Raw genomic sequence first — 8,973 nt, forward strand, 5'->3', positions numbered from 1 at the left:
TTATATCCATTAACTGAATACCAATTCAAACAATGTTTGAAGGAGCCCTTAACAAAAACTCATCATATATACCAGGATTATAACTTTGTACGCAGACGAAAATGGTTTCATACACAAACGACTCACAAATGACTCTCGAATCACAAATGTTAAAACGGTCCAACAACGTACGAAATTTGAAAACATTGAGAAGACCCCCGTTAACAACTAACATTTGACTGACAACGCAATATTATGTGGGAAACTACAATGCAGAAACAATTATTTAAAATAACTGCAAATTCCCTGATGTGGTACTGGACATTTTAAGAAAAAAATGGTGGGTTGAACATAGTTGTGTGGCTATCCGAAACCTCGCACTTTATCGCTCTTTATGGCAATGTTCAACATAACACTAAAATGACACCATTACATGACAGGAATACAGTACAAATAAATGCAAGATACACAGGATAGAAAAGTACACAACACATATTCGATGTGGTAATCACAAAATAAAAACGAACAAAAGACAAATTGAGCTAAGTGATATCTGGTTTTGTATAAATAAAACAGAAAAGCAGAACGCTGGATTCTAACTTTTATCTTTCCGTCAAGTACGACGCTTTATTACGTCATTTTGGAGTATGTTAGGCTAAAATCTACATCAAAACGCTGAGGAAATAGGTTAATTTCTTTTTTCGGATAATTCTGTCTTCTAAAAATGTGATAAATTATAGAATTATTATAATTATATACATGTAGGTGAAGTGAAACAATTTCAATATAAATAGAATCGATATCTCGAAAAATGTTATGTAAATGTACGTTATTAACTTTTAAACTTTAATTTCAAGGGAACTGAAAACCAGTTTGCTAGAAAAACATAAGAAAAATAGCCGTGTGTAAAAAAGAGTCAAATAGTTGTTCTAGTGATGAAAATGATCATATTTAAACGTCTTAATGAAGAAGTTTTAGTATGAAATTTATAATTATTGATAGATTTATGAACAACTAATATCTTATGTTATTCATGAGTTTTGAAATATGTCAAAAGGAAATAATAACCTTTAAATTTCAATGGATCTTGGAGACAGTTTGACTAAAAAAAGAGAAGAAGACTGTAATATGTGATTTATAATTATCGATAGAACTATTAACATCTAAAGTATTATGTAATTTAATTTTTTTTTAATTTTAAATGTTTATGGTGTTGACAAACGTCCTGCTTATGAACAGAATATGCAATATAAATACGTTTATGGTCCAGTTTTATTTTTAAAGAAAAAAAATTATGTTTGTTAATATTTTTTCAAGTATTAAAGTATCTGCAGGTAAGGGATGTCAATTTGGACAGGAAGTAAATATCATAAAGCTTTAAATTACAATACAACACATCTAAAACTATTGATTTAATAACATCTTATAATAATATAGGCTGAAAAATAAGTTGCATATTGACAGGAAAATATTTAAAAAAACAAACTATCGAATACCAAGTTTAAAAGCCTTGAAAGATAAATAAACAATCCATTTCAAAATTAATATTAATAGAGAAGGCTGACCTAAACGTTTATTAGGTTAGATATCTAAGAAGAACGTTTTTTAGATTTCAAGTTTCATGTGTAAATAATAAGAACTTTAAAAAGATATATCTTATTGAACTTGAATAACTCCTCTCCCAATAACTGAGAGATAAACTAAGAAAATTGCGCATAATTAAATGCAAAACAATAAATATCAAGGGAAATAGAACTTCTGTAATTTATCGTACCGACAGGAGATCGATAAGCGTACTGGTCTACACTAAAAACCATTCAGTGTCTGGAAAAAACATATTTTGTGCTCGAACAGCATAGCTTTTATTTGACAATACTCGACATAATCTATACAGTACTTAACTGAACTTATCAAGTAAAATGTGTGTGCAACCTTATTGGTCAAGCACACAATTTGGTCTTCTCAGACTCTGGGCAGTTTGTAGTATGAAAAAAAGCACATGTATTTGTGTTTTATTACTCGTGCAGTCTCTATTTTCTATATTGTTTTTTGTGAACTATTTTGTGTATGTTGTCCTTGTATGTTTTTAGACATGGTGTTGTCCTTGTATGTTTTTATACATGGGGTTGTCCTTTTCTGTTTTTAAACATAGGGGTTGTCCTTTTCTGTTTTTAGACATGGGGTTGTCCTTTTCTGTTTTTAGACATGGGGTTGTCAGTTTATTTCCGACTTATGATTTTGAATGTTCCTTTGGTATAATTCGTCTCTCATTTTCTGTGATAAATCGTCGATCAAGATAACACGAGATGTTCAATGACTGTGCTTATGCAATACAATCAAATATGATACTGAAGCCACATAATAAACTCATTAACACCTTGTATATACTTTATCTTGAGGGTTATTCACTTTTGTAGTGGAAGAAAAATAACGTCTTGCTAGTTCAGATGCTTTATGATCGTAAGATAAGATATATATATATACGTAACAATAACGTTACGTTACATTAACAATAGTGTGCGCGAAAGTACGGGAAACAATTACATTACAAAGCGTTCTAATGTCTCTTGGCCTATATTCACGACATTCTGGGGGCCTCAAAATGCATAAGAAATAAAATTATTTTAAAATGATAAATAATCAAAACTATTAAAGTTCTTTAAATTGATCACATTGAAAGTTTTTGTAATTCCACTTTACGTTATTAAATATTCGAAAGAAACCAACAGATATAAATTTAGGATTTCGATATACCAGATAAAAGATAACCCAAATCCATTGAAATCACTCGCAATATTTCCAATGACTCCAGATTACCTTCGTTATACAAATGAAGATAAGTTGTAAGACAAACTAAATAATTATCATAATAAAAAACAACAAATAGTAAGTTTGAATTTTGGCAATTTTTTGTCATGGATTTATTAGGACAGTTCAACTATATATCAACCGGCCTATGAATTTGCATTCATCGACAATGTCTCATTAATGTCCAAGATAAAAACATAGAAGGGCAACCATCATATGTTTTCTCCAAATGGCAACTGGGCTACCAGACGCCAACTGTAATAAATTCAGCCATTCAGTAAATCAATATGTTCAGTTCATATTCTGTCCAATCCATGACGCTTCTTTAACGATATCTGAAAATATACAACAGAGAGCAGAAAATATTCTCAAGGGTGGGATAGGGTGGGTTTTGTGTTCCTTCAATTCAAATCACGCAATGAACAAATCACGAAAAGCATGCAATTTTATACCAAATAAAAGCGGGAAAACCGCTTACGAAATTATGTAGGTAAATGAAAGACGCTCAAGTCCTTCAAAATTCAGAAAAGATAACTCTAGTTTAGCAGACGATAATCTTAATTTATTAAATTGATTTAATGCTTAATGATTAAATCTTATTAACTGTCCTTCACAAAATCCTATAAGAGTCCTTTTCTCTCAAATAGTTTGTTTGCTGTGATCGTATCAAGTTCTTGAATATTCGCGTTGTGTTTGTCGTTGTGCATCTCTGTGGTCGTAATAATCCTCCCGTGTAAAAGATGAGATGGCGTCAAGGGTTCGGGATCTCTTATATCTGAAGATATATATGTAAGTGGGCGATTGTTTATAATAGTTTCAATCTCAGTGAGTATTGTTGTCAAAGATTGTTCGCTGACGAGTGCTTTACCAAATACTTTCTTTAATGTCATTTTCGTTAAGCCAATTAGACGTTCCCACCATCCGCCATACCACGGCGCTCCTTTCGGAATGAATTTCCAGTTGATATGTAAATTCAGCTGACTTTGAAGTGCATTTGATGCGGCTACAAATGTAGGTGCGTTATCAGAATAAATAGTTTGCGGTATTCCTTTTCGACTGATAAAACGTCTAAATGCTAGGATAAAAGTGTTCAATGACAAATCAGGTACAAGTTCCAAATGTATAGCTCGTATACATGCACATGTGAATAAACATATATATACCTTTCTCGGTTGTGTTGATGTATCCTTGATGTGTAGAGGTCCGGCAAAATCTATCCCAGTTGTGCAAAATGGTATGGTGTCTTTTACTCGATCCTTTGGTAGTGGTGGTGGTTCCGGGCTGTTATACGGTTTACCAATTATTTTTTGGCACTGTATGCATTTACGTAAGACACTGTTCACACATTGTCGAATTGCTGGTATCCAGTAAGATTGCCTTATATGTGTTATTGTCTGACCGACTCCTGTATGTAGATTTCTTAGATGTGCGTCCATAATGACATAATCTGTAAGTTTGTGGTTCTTTGGTAGTAAAATAGGAAACTTCGCGTTTTCTTCTATAGATGAATTTTGTATTCTGCCTTTACATCGTATGATTCCATTTTCATCCAAATATAAACGTAACTGTTGTACAAGCGGTAGTGATTTAACTTTCGAGTTTAACGAAATATGTTCTAGCTCTTTCACGAACCTGTCTTGCTGTGTATCTTTGATCCATAAATTCATAGCTAATGAAATTTCCTCTTTTGTTAGACTTGTTCTTAGGTTCCTGTCACCTTGTGAACTCCGTAGTCGATATGGACGTTTTATCTGGCAGTTCTTAACGAATTTCAAGGCGTATCCAGTTACAGTTAAAAGTTTATTTAGATCAGAATACCTGTTCATGTCTATGATTTGTGATATTTGCGGCGGATCACTTGGTATTTTATCGTCACTTCTGTGTGTCTTTGGTCCGGTGATATTAGATAGCTGAGTGCTTATTTCCACATGTCCTGTCCACGTAGGCCATTTACGCTCGTCCGTTAACCATTGGGGTCCATTCATCCATAATGTCGAATCTTCAAATTGCGATGCAGTCAATCCACGTGTTTGTAGGTCAGCTGGGTTCATTTCTGTGGGTACATATTTCCATTCATGAGTTTCAGTTAGTTCTTTAATTTCACTAACACGATTTTTTACAAACTTGTTTGACGATTTCGATGAGGTGAGCCAATGTAGAACTATTTGGCTATCGCTCCAAAATACTGCTCTTTTGATTCCTAAGTTTTTGATTACATCTTTTGAGAGTCGTGCTCCAATCACTGCAGCCATTAATTCTAATTTTGGTAGAGTTATTAATGTCAACGGTGCAACACGGTTCTTCGCGATAACAAGTGTCGACCCTGTGCCTTTACTCAAGTAAACGGAAGCTCCGTATGCTTTCTGACTTGCATCAACAAAAATGTGTAGAGTAGACTCGGTAGTTTCTTCGTCCTCGTTTGCAAAATAGTATCTCTGTATTTGAAGTTTCGTAGTTATCTGTAAGATGTCATTCTTCACATCGGTCCATTCGTTTTCAATTTCTTTTGGTAGTTTCTCGTCCCATGCATAACCTTTTTTCCAAAGGTCTTGAATGAGTGTTTTTGCTCTAATGGTTATCGGTCCGAGTAGTCCTAACGGGTCATATATAGCAGAAGACTGTCTCAAAAGTTCACGTTTTGTCAACTGTGTGTCCATCTTTAATTGTTTTGTTTCGGCAAAGCTGAGTGTATCTGAGTTTGCATCCCAGCGCATTCCCAATATTTTTGTCACCTTGTCTGCATCCAGTACTTTTTCCGATAAGGCTAAATCTCTGAGTTTGTCGCTGTTCGACATCCATGAACGTAAGTTGAAGCCTCCCTGTTTTAGCAATTCTCTGGATTCATTGAAGTATTTAATTGTGGCTTCTTCCGAGTTAATGCTAGATAGTACATTGTCAACATATAGATCTTCTTGTAGAATTGTTACTACTTTGCTCTGACTCGTGGATAAATGTTTCAGTAATGTTGCGTTTAAAATAAACGGCGAACACGTTGCTCCAAAAAGAACAACTTTGAATCTGTACATAATCAATTCACTTGTTGGGTCAGTTGAATCGGATAACCAAAAGAAACGTGTGGCGTCTCGGTCATCATTGTCAAGTCTTAATTGTAAAAATGCTTTTTCTATGTCCGTTGTGATGCCATATTTTTCTAATCTAAATCTTGTAAGTATGCTTGTCAATTTATTTAAAATAGGTGGTGCTGAAGATAGGCAGTCATTAAGGCTGGGTAAATCTGGATTTCCATGGCAACTGCAGTCATATACAATACTAATAGGGGTCGTGTTTGAATCTTTCTTAACGGGATGGTGTGGTATGTAGTGGATTCTTCCATGCTCGCGATCTATTTCTGTAATGGGTACCTTTTCTATGAAGTCTTTCATCTCCTGTTCTTTGATAATCTTGTCGTATAGATTTAACATATCCGGATCTTTAGCCAACCTATCTATAACATTCTGGGTCCTCCTTCTTGCTATATATTCATTAGTGGGTAACTCGGGATGATCTTGTTTCCATGGTAGTTTTGCGACATATTTATTTTCCTTAAATGTTATGCTAGAGTTTTGGTACTCAAGCATTAGGTTTTGTACATTTTTTGTGTTTTCATCAGAATCCGCCTCTAATCCGCTCGACTCAATTTCCCAAAATTTCTGTAAATCGCACTCCTCGGGTTTGTGCGCAACTAAGACATTCATCATCGTAGAGTTCCATTGTTGAGTGTTGATATCTGTGTTCAGTGGTCCTGATAGCAAATAGCCTATTTTAGATTTAACAGCTGTTGGTCCGTCACCTCGAATAATTTCATCTTGTACTAAAGACCAGTAATAGTCTGCTCCAACGAGAAGTGAAATGGAAAACTTTTCATCCTGCGTGACTGGGTGGGCAAGTTGTAATCCTCGTAAATAGGGCAAGCTGTTAATGTTTACCCGTTTCTTCATATGTATCGGTGCGGCAATTTTTGGAACAATAATTACTTCCATTGGAATTCTTTCTTTTCTTTCGGTCTCAATGGATAATGTTGCTTTCTCCAGGTTGCGTACATCACCTTCTTTCCCGCCAAATGCAGAAATTTGCATGCTTACTATACCAGTTGGTTTGATATGGAGTTTCTCTACTAGTTCTTGAGAAATAAATGAATTCTGGGCGCCTTCATCGAGTAGAATGTTAGTCATAACACTTTCATCATGGTACCATACGGGCGCTACGGCGGTTTTCAATAGAATTTCGGTATGTGCTGTAACTGCAGAATGCATAGCGGCGCTCTTTGTTTCTGTGGTACTTTGAAGCTCTTCGTTGACAGGTTTTGTTACGGCTTTATTTTCATTTGAAGTGGAGTTTTCATTTAGTAAATTATTACGGCAGATGCTACTGTGATGTTTCTTACTGCAATTTCGGCAACTGTATTTTGACTTGCATTCCGAAACCTTGTGATTACCGAAACAGTTAAAGCAAACTCTTTTTTCCTTTACGATTTGGGTGCGGGCGTTTATATCGGTGATCTTTGTACATTCATTTGGGTGATGCGGGCTTTGACAAAACAAACACGGCCTTTTAGTCTTAACGGAACTATTGTTGTTACTATCTTTAGACCCTGTTGACTTCCATCTTTTATTTGTAGTTTCTGTCACGAACGATGCGGTGGGGATAATATCGGTTTCAATAGGATTGGCGTTAGCGGCCTCTTGGATACAAATTTCTTTCTTTATTGCTTTGCTTAAACTTGAAATATCCCAATCATCATTACCGTGGTCTCGAGTAATGTTTTGTCTGACAAAACATGGAAGCTTGTTGAGTATTAGTGGTATTAAAAGGCTTCCGTACGATTCCTGATATCGACCCATTCCTTCTAATTCACGTATATTACTTTCTATTGTGTCACTGAACGATTTCAGTCCCCTAATTCCGGGCGTTGGTGCAGGCAAATTTAGCAAATTTTGCATGTATGCGTTTACTATTTTGTGTTGTTGGCCAAATCTCTCGTGTAGAATTTGTATTGCTTGATTATAGTTTGTATTAGTCATTTGCATTCCCGAAATACACTGGCTAGCTTCTCCATAAAGTTGCGATTTTAAATAATTAAATCGTTGCACGTCACTCAATGAAGGATTTTCATGTACGGAATTATTATAGGAATCCCAAAAGGCTGACCATTCCAATAGATTTCCGCCGAAAGTTGGCAAGTTGAGTTTAGGCAATTTGTTATAATGACTTGACACTGTGGAGGTGGGCATGCTTGACTGGCTTAGGCTTGTCTGCTCTGAGTTGAAAATTATCTGGTTAGAATGTTCTTGAACGCTGGGGTTATTGCATATAAAATCTGATGCATTAGGGTTAAGAGCTGATTGATTTTTAGACTGACTAACACTTACTTCTTTTATGAACTTTTCAATTTTCGTTATTCCAATTTGAATCTCTAACTCGTATCTGTCAACTTCTTCAATTTCTTCGTCGAGGTCTTCTTCTTCTTCAATAGATTCTAAAATCTTCTCATTGAGGTCGGACAATGTCTGTTTCTTGGTTTTGATAAGCTCCATCATGGATTTGAGGTTGACAACATCTTGTTGCGGTTCTTCTGTCGGGTCTGCTTTTTTTTCAGTAGCTTTATTACTGCTCGTCGATGTGCGGCTCGTACTGTTTTGAGTTTCGAACTCATCTCTAGTTGAGGTTTTCGTCACGGCACCAATATCTTGAGGGTTATTCACTTTTGTAGTGGAAGAAAAATAACGTCTTGCTAGTTCAGATGCTTTATGATCGTAAGATAAGATATATATATACGTAACAATAACGTTACGTTACATTAACAATTGTGTGCGCGAAAGTACGGGAAACAATTACATTACAAAGCGTTCTAATGTCTCTTGGCCTATATTCACGACATACTTCTTATACTATTCCCGATTTAAAAGGGACAATGTTTAAAAGGGTTCATGCTTTTAAATGTTTGTATTGATATTAATATAGAGCATAATGTGTACCTTTGATTGATATGATAATGGCAAGAAAGTAGAACTACACAAGTCAATATCGTCACATTTACTTGATGGTTTAGAAAGATGACATATGTATTATCATTCAACATGATACTAAAATTCAAAGAGTATTTAAAATTTTATTGAAGTTTCAGGTTTATGTGTACTTGTTTTAGATAAACAGGTATCATACTCTTCTTACCAACGATAACAAACT

This window comes from Mytilus galloprovincialis, chromosome 13 (genome assembly GCF_965363235.1).
Source record: "Mytilus galloprovincialis chromosome 13, xbMytGall1.hap1.1, whole genome shotgun sequence".
NCBI lineage: Eukaryota > Metazoa > Mollusca > Bivalvia > Mytilida > Mytilidae > Mytilus > Mytilus galloprovincialis.